Source organism: Lygodium microphyllum, chromosome 27 (assembly GCF_053477565.2).
Source record: "Lygodium microphyllum isolate KBCC chromosome 27, Lygodium_microphyllum_v1.1.10, whole genome shotgun sequence".
Classification (NCBI taxonomy): Eukaryota; Viridiplantae; Streptophyta; class Polypodiopsida; order Schizaeales; family Lygodiaceae; genus Lygodium; species Lygodium microphyllum.
The window spans coordinates 117,323,086-117,331,965 of record NC_141161.1 but is presented as its reverse complement, the minus strand read 5'-3'; positions in this window follow the sequence as shown (position 1 = coordinate 117,331,965).

Sequence of the window (8,880 nt, the reverse complement as noted above, 5' to 3'; positions counted from 1 at the left end):
TGAGAAGAAGAGTTACTCAAATCTTGACAAAAGCCTTTAATCTTGGGTCCTTGAAGTGTAGGGAAGCTTCAAGAAGCAAGAAAGATCAAAAGCCTCATGGATCAAGCTTCATTTGACCAAAAATTTCATGAGATACATGGCTTCCATGTTTTCTCCTTCATAAAGAGAAGAACAATGCTTCAAGTCTCTTCAAAATGCTTCAATGTCAGTTGTAGATGCTTGCCTTTGACCTTTGGAATCTAAAAGGCATCAACAAGAAGCCAATTCTTCAAGAAATTGAAAGAGTCTTCATGATGTCCACAAACTCCATAGCTAGGGTTTCATGTAAGCTTCAAGAACTCAAATGTCAGTGAAGAAGAAGATGTTTGAGGCCAAGATCTTCAAGATAAAGCTCCAAATGATTGAGTGAAAGACCCCATAGCTCAAGGGATGAGCTTCAACTTGATTTTGTGGAGTAAGAAAGGCTGAAATTCAATGCAAAATGCACTGGCTGGACAGCATCATATGTGGCATTAAACCCCATCAAAATGGTAAAGGACATGTAGGTAAAGACTCCAAGGAACTTATCCAAGTGATGCTTTAGGTCTCTGATAGACGTGGAAGGAGATATGAGTGAAAGCCTCCATGGGTGCTTGAGGTAGAAGCTCAATGGAAGTTTTGGAAGGGAGAGAAGACCCTGTCTCTTCAAAAAGTAGTGAAACTTTTAGTCTCTTCCAACTCCCTATAGCCCATTTGTGAACCAAGGACCTCCAAAATACCCTACCAAATGGTCACGACTTGCTAAACTTGGAAGATCTCCACCATTTCGCCCTGGTTCTTGGTCAAATGCTGCAAAATAACCATGGTTTGCTGAAGAGGAACCTATTTAGTCACACTTATGGTGTAACCAAACCCTGTAACTAAATCTTTAACTGTAGTTCCTTGTCTTTAATGTCTGAAACTGGATAGTGACAAGAAATTGACCTTGCTCATGGATCAAAGCAAAGATCTGATACCAATGTAGTAAAGCTAAATTCCACAGCAAGCTTTTAAATTGAAAATACAAGAAATAGACATAAAATGCCAGGAAGCCATAGCCAAGGTAGCTTGGCAAGAAATGATATTACCAATATTGGTTGAGAATCAAATGATGAGAGGCTGTAGCAAGGTATGCACCCCAAGGTATGGTGGCCAAGATTATTCACCCTCTTAGTGTTGAGAGAGAGAGAGAGTACGAGAGAGATACACAAGACATGCTTCCACAGAATGATTCATATTGATGTAGAGTTAGTATATATAGGTGAGACCCAAGTCAAGTGAGACATGATATATATAGTTGTAACATCCCCACTCAAACAAAGGTCTCTGACTGCGAGTGAAAAAACCCTTGGGGAGAACAAGGTAAAAACCTGAGCCCTTACACATACCTACGATACAAAAATGATTTACTATAAAGTTTTCTTGAATACAATGATACATGCCTCAATCAGTGAGACAAGAACTTGGAACAATACCAAGTGCATGTCTTAATGAACTAAAGCGAGCTTCACTAAGAGGTTTTGTGAAGATTTTTGCAACCATTTGATCACTGGGACAATGCTCCACCATAATGGAACCTTTCTTGACTTCATGTCGAACATAATGATAATGAATAGCAATATGCTTTGATTTACTATGTTTTATATAGTCTTTGGTACGACTAATAACACTTTGGTTGTCGCATCGAAGAGATGTACTAGGTGATGAAGGATGTCCCAAATCTGCAAGTAGTTGTCGAAGTCTTGGTTTTATAAACCCATTTACATTTGATAGGAACACGATTTGGGGGGAGTTCAGTAAGAATCCATGTACCTTTGGAGATTAAAGAATCGTACTCAGTTTGCATAGCTTCTTTCCATTGATCCCTTTGAGACGAATTGATAGCTTCCATATAGGATATTGGATCCTCTTGGAGAGACATAGCATCATCAAAGACATCATATTCAAGAGAATAGAATCCATGCTCTATCTCAATAGGAAGATCGACATATATCTCCAAATTTTCATCAATCTTCTTTGGAGGTGAAGGAGGTTTATGATCATCAGAATTAGTAGACTCACAAAGCAAGTAAGGAAATGCACTAAGCAAAGACTGTGTATCATCTGAAACATTTGACGACCATGTGCCACCCATAGTCTTCTCATCAAATATAGCATCACGACTAATGATAACCTTTTGAGTAGAAGGATCATAAAATTTTGAACCTTTGGAATGATCTAAATAACCAAGAAAAATAACCTTCAAACCTAGAGGATCCAACTTATGTCGAGTGTCCTTGGGCACATGAATATAAGCAATGCAACCAAATGTGCGAAAGTGAGAGACTGAAGGTGTGTTTCGTGTCCAGATTGTTATAGGAATCTTACCAACAGGTGCACTTGTTGGAAGATGATTTTGAATAAAAATGGCTGTTAGAAGTGCTTCAGTCCAAAACTTTTGAGACAAACCAGAGTGTATAAGCATGCAACATATATATAGCATTAAGAATAGTGCGATTTTTATGCTCAACAACACCATTTTGCTGAGGAGAATAAGGAACTGTAAACTCATGATGAATACCTTGATCCTTACAGAAGTCATCAAATAGATTGGACACATATTCACCGCCATTGTCACTGTGAAGAGTCTTTATAGAGAATCCAGTTTGAAGCTCCACACTTATCTTGTATTGTTTAAATATAGATAAAGCCTCAGACTTATGTCAAAGAAGATAGACATGTGTGTACCGTGAGAAATCATCAATGAAACTTATAAAATATTGATATTGAGACTTTGAGGCAGGAAAAGGACCGCAAATATCGGTATGAACCAAATCCAAGAGAGCACAGGAATGTGATGAAGTAGAAGTGTAGAAAGGCAAACGATGGCGTTTTCCAAGTGCACAGTACTCACATATTCCCATACGTGGATGAGATTTAAGATCCATACCTTGCACAAGACCATGACGATGAAGATCAAGAATTTTGGCAGAATCAAAGTGTGCAAATCGTTATTGCCATAATTTGCAATCTGCATCTCCAGGGGCAGTAACAATATTTGCAACCGTATCATTCAATGATAGCTCAAATAGATTACCATGTCAAGGAGCCACTACTATAATATGTTCGTCTTTCTCTATACGACATTGATTATGATCAAAGACAACAAAAAAACCAAGATCAACTAGACAAGCAACAGAAAGAAGATTTCTTTGCAAATCTAGAACATGAAGAACTCCTCTTAATATTCTAGTGGATGAAACAGTCCCCGGATATAAATCACCCACTCCTTTGACTTGAAAAGTCATATTATCCACAAGGTAAACAAACTTCTTAACAGGAAGAGAACGATAATTGTGAAGCCACTACGATTGGTATGTCATGTTTCCAGTGGCACCTGAATCAACGATGAATAGAGAACCATCATGAACATGAAGTACCTTTTCTGGAGAGAAATCATGATGGACAAAATGGAGCTCCTGATGAGTATGATCATCATCAGTTGTAGTTTGTTGAACAATATAAGCTCGAGAATATTCTTCATCATATCTCTGTTTATAACAACGATGAGATGGATGATCTGTATGTGCACAATAATCACAAGGAGGAAAACTTTTGGACGAGCGAGGTTTCTTTGTAGTAACTCCATGCTCCTCATCGTATTGACATGCCCAGCAATCAGAAGCCACGTGGCCTTTCTTATCACAATAAGAACAATGTTTGTTACGATAAGCAAGAGGAGAAGATTTACCACCTTGATTAGGGTGTCCACCATGGTGAAAACGTGAAGCGGGACGCTTGCGGGCAACAAAAGAAGCATCAAAATCCCTTTGTTTGCGAGTGACCAAAACAGCATCAGATTTTTTCAAATGATGCTCATGACGTTGAGAATATTCAATAAGAGATATACATGCTTTGTCAAAGTGGATATCATCCTTGTTAGACAAAATAGTGATGATATTGTCATATAAAGGATCTTTGATGGTATGAAGAAGTTCAATAACAATCTAATTTTTAGCAATAGGAGCGCTGGCAGCACTAAGCTGATTGATAATGTCTTTAAAAGCCTCGACATGAGAGTGCATAGAAGTACCAACCTTATATTGAAGATTCTTCAAATGAGTTTGGAGATATAAAATTTCGGTGACCGATTTCTTCTGAAACGTTGAGATACTCCCAAAGAGCATGAGAGGTTTCCAGATGAAAGACATCCAACATAAGTGAGTCAGGAAGTGCAGACAATGTATAACGACGAGCCGCTTTGTCACGACGAATCCAATCAGTATGATCAAATTTCCATTGTTTAAATAACGGGCCATCAGTAATCAGAGAATTGTCATTCATCACATCAATAGGTTGAACTGGGCAAGACAGGTCGCCCAAAACAATATCAAATAATTCGTCAGCTTCAAGAATTACCATCATCTTTACTTTCCACCCAGGAAAGCCTTGTCCTTGGAAGAAGGGAACCGAACGTTGGCCAGACGGATATCCATTAACAATTACGCAATTGGCTATGCATGTATCTCGAGAGAAAACAAATAAGATGAGATCACAGAATCTGCAAACCATAAACAAGACGAGAATAGTTGAGACACGTGACAATCAAAATAGGGAGATGCACGTAAGAACGACGAAAAGTATTGAGTGACTAAAAAGAAAGCCGGAAATAGAGAGACGTAACGTGCAAGACGAGATGACGCGTATAAGAAAAGTGCTATTTCAGTTCAACAAAGAACGTGAATGAGAATAAAACATTGCTAAAAATAGCAAGATGTTTGCTTCTGGTAATCAATGTCATTAATGAAGACGAGAGATTAACAAACTGTAATTGGGGATCAATGAACTATAATTAGAATTACAGTTTTAAATAAAGAATCGCAGGTTCGAGTAGAATTGTTGTCTTGAATCCTGAAGAACTATCATAACTTTTGATCCAGAACTTTGATTGACAAGCGGTTTTGACAGGATTCGAGAGCATGATGAGAGCTATTCACTCAGACCTGGTTTTGTTTTTAAAGAAAAAAATTAACTAATACTTCTAATTTGAACAATTTCATGTATCAAATCATCACTTGTGCAATGAATTCAAATAAGTTTAAACAATGAAATAACTTATCTTCCTTGTTGGTGCTACGCATCCATAGCTCAGATACCATGTTGAGAGAGAGAGAGAGTATGAGAGAGATACACAAGACATGCTCCCAAAGAATGATTCATATTGATGTAGAGTTAGTATATATAGGTGAGACCCAAGTCAAGTGAGAGATGATATATATAGTTGTAACACTTAGATGGTGGGAGGTTGAGATCTAAAAAAAGATATGTTTGTAAAATGTCAAAAAGATCCTACACATGTTACACCTCCACCTTTTATACTTACCCTATACTAAGGCATTTATGCTAAGTATTTATGCTTTATTACACAAGAAAAAGTGAAAAGGGTGAAAAAGCACAAGTCGGGAGCTGAAAGAGGTGGCCCATAATGATATCGAACCTCGAAATGCCCAAAAGCATAGACATGGGCAGAAGAAATCCAAGGTGCAGCCACTGCAGCCTAGAAAGTGCTAAAAAAGAGAAGGCATACCTTTGAATGTAAAAGCACAGCCTAAATCCTTATAAAAGAGCGCTAGGCTCCCTCCTGTGTGCAAATTATAATGGAAGACGGGTGGTAGGAAGGAAGGTAGAAAGATAGGAGAACAATACGAAATAGGACCTACGCCATGGTGGGCCATGTAAAAAAGGGGATAACTACCCAAAAGGTATTGGGATTTTGTATATAAACTCAAAAAGTGAATGAGAAGCCCATTCTTTGGTGTGTGGAAAAACTGATCTCTTCTTCTTCCCTTCTTCTTGCTTGCTTGTGTGTGTTTAAGAGAGGGAGTGTGAAGGAATGAGGGGGTGAGTTTATGAGGCTGAGGGATTTCACGATACACAAAGAGAAAGATGAGTCAAGGGATGACAAATGAGGAGTTGTAGTGAGATCTTTATGCATATGTCTCTAGATCAGATGGCCTGCTTCCAAGATATGGTAGACTAGGAGTTGTCTCAGTCATCATATGGCCATTCTACATGGTCTACCTTAATACGCTTTAATGCTTCAATCTCCAGTATATGTAGAGTTAACACTCTAGACTGTTGAGAAATATGCAATCACATTCATATGTGCCTTTTTGTGTGGAATAACTAGGCAAGGAATATGCATCTCAATCTAAGAAGAGTCGCCTTTATCGCATAGGCAAAATGAGAAAAGTGGTACCATCCTCCAACTATAAAAGAGTGTTCTTGACAATCATTTGAATGAGAATGATATTGTACTTTGTACTTTTAGTCTTGTCTCTCTCTACTCAAGATTGTGTTTATGAGTTCAAGATAATCTATCTTGGAATCTAGTTCACTTGAGTAATAGTCAGTATGTCTAGTCTCAATCATCATGCTTCTTGTTTGTCATTGACTTTCATCCTCCATAGCTAAACCTTGCTCAAGGATCTCTTTCTTGTAACATGGTATCAGAGCCCTAATGAGCTCAATTTATATTTACATACTACTATTTCAAAACTCAATAACCTCAGTCCACCTTAGTTTTAGCAGAAGTCTTCATCTCCTCACTCTATATTCACTCCACCTCTTTTGACTACCAAAGCCAGCAATACCTACCTATCTTGGAGTTCTTGGAGCTCCTAGATCTCTCCATCCAGGAAAGATCTTAACTACCTTTCTTCTAGGGAGTTGTTCCTGGACTCAACGCACAACTTCTTGTTACATCACTTCATGATGTTGACTACTTAATAACCAAACATTACAAATTTTCTAGTTTGCTGTCCAAAATGCTCCAACTATCTCGCATACAACATGCACTATCTACATGCATTGTGTTCAATCCAAGTACCTTAGGGATTTTGAAGGTAATGCTATGGGCTCTCTCCTAAATATTTTAACCTCAAATACTTCACTATGGGAGCTACTATAAGTAAAACACTAGTCAGGCCTAGGAAACCCTAAAGGGCAGTCATAGCCACTTTCACCAAAGCTCATATTTCACATCATTTTCTCACTCCTCTCAATTCAACCAGTCCATTGCCACTCTTATCCACTACACTACTAAAGTTCCAACAAGATTGCCACATCAAATCAACAAGGAAGGGAAGTTTCAACCATGAAAGTTTAAGCTCAACCAGCATAGTATCTTTTGATATTGATTAGTTCTTCCTGGCAATTGTGTCTCTTGTCACATCCAAGAATGCCCTCTTAGAACCGAGCATAAGCACATTGCTACAGGTTTAATACAGAAAATTCTGTAATAGCAAATATGTGGCTATTTTATGCAGTCCTACAGCCTGCTTGAGAGCAGTAGGGGACTGTTTTGGCCTGTAAGGGATCAGTAGTGCCCAACTAAAGTGTCAAACCAATAGGGGGGTTGCCGCAGACTACAAACACTCTTTCGGGCTTGTTCTTCAGTGCTGGTACTCACTCTTTACCTCTGTAACTGACTAAAAATGACTACAACACCCTGTAGGAATTCAAGAGAGCTGAAATATGGTCCCCCATCTATTGTATGTCTACAACCACTTCTCCCATGGCGCCATACATTTCTTCAACACATACATACACATGGTCTACACCATAACTTCATTGCTGAGCATGAAAATGATCATTCCCATGACCATGCCACTCACATATGACCATCATACATGCACTTTTTGTTGCATTCACTATCGTAATTGCATACAAGACTACATGTGGCATTGATTCTCAATCATACATCATTGCAAGTACATTAGTGGTACATCAATATGCCATATACACTAGTGGCAAAATCCCAAGTACATCAATATGTCATAGACATCAATGGCATCATCATGACATTCCAATTCTCATTGTCCCCGAAATATCCCTACACCTACAAACAAGTTCGGCGGCTCCGGATCATGGGGAGGTGGGCAAAGTGCCCCCCGGGCCAGCGGTTGTGCACCCCTTCAGGGTCTTTGATGGCAAGGGGGCGCCCCTCTTTTTTCTTTCCACCTCGCTTGGCATTGGGCTTCTTCCTTACCTAGAGTATACATGGCGAACATTTATTAATTAAATAGTCAGCATGCTATGCATGGGAGCTTGAAGGTAATTCTTTTCATGAAGTGCATGGAATTGAGTTGGGAATAGGGAGAGGGCTTACCAAGCAGTGACTCACTGCTATCTCATCTCATTTATAATGGATCTCAAAGATTAGTTTATACTCAAACAATCATCACAAGTCAAAGACTAGGGTGATGCAATCAGTAAACACTAGTGAGAATTTTTAGCATAGAATGGACCATTTTTCAATGCAAGGAAGCCTAAGAGAGGACTGAAATTAAATTGGAACCATATAAGCATTGAAACCTTCAATAAAGTTCATGATTGACTACTTGAATCTCTCCCAAAGATAGGCTTTTTTGGCTCAGTAATAGGATGGAATTAAAAGAGAGTTCAAGAGTCAATTACCTCTTTGATAATAACACTATATTAGGGAATTTGGGAATTCTCTTATAGTTTGGGAATTCCCAATATAGTTAATATTTGGCCACATGGTCAAATATTGTTCTCTTACTTGAAAGCGGAGTCTAGCCTAATTACTATATACGTTCTCTTTCCAAGTCCCACATTGAAGCATGGGTTAAGATTTAGCCACATGGCCAAATCTTTACCCCTTATTTGAAAGTGGGACTTGGGAGATTCCCAAATTCTCTAATATGGTGTTGAATGAAGAAGGGCTGAGAATTAGAGGCCAATGTCCCAAGGTTTCTTCGCAATGCTCCAATTAGCTTCATGATGGCAAGCTTTAGCCAAGAATTGGGTCTTCAAGCTTGATTCTTCAATGGAAGAAGGAGGGGTTGAATTTCAGAAGCT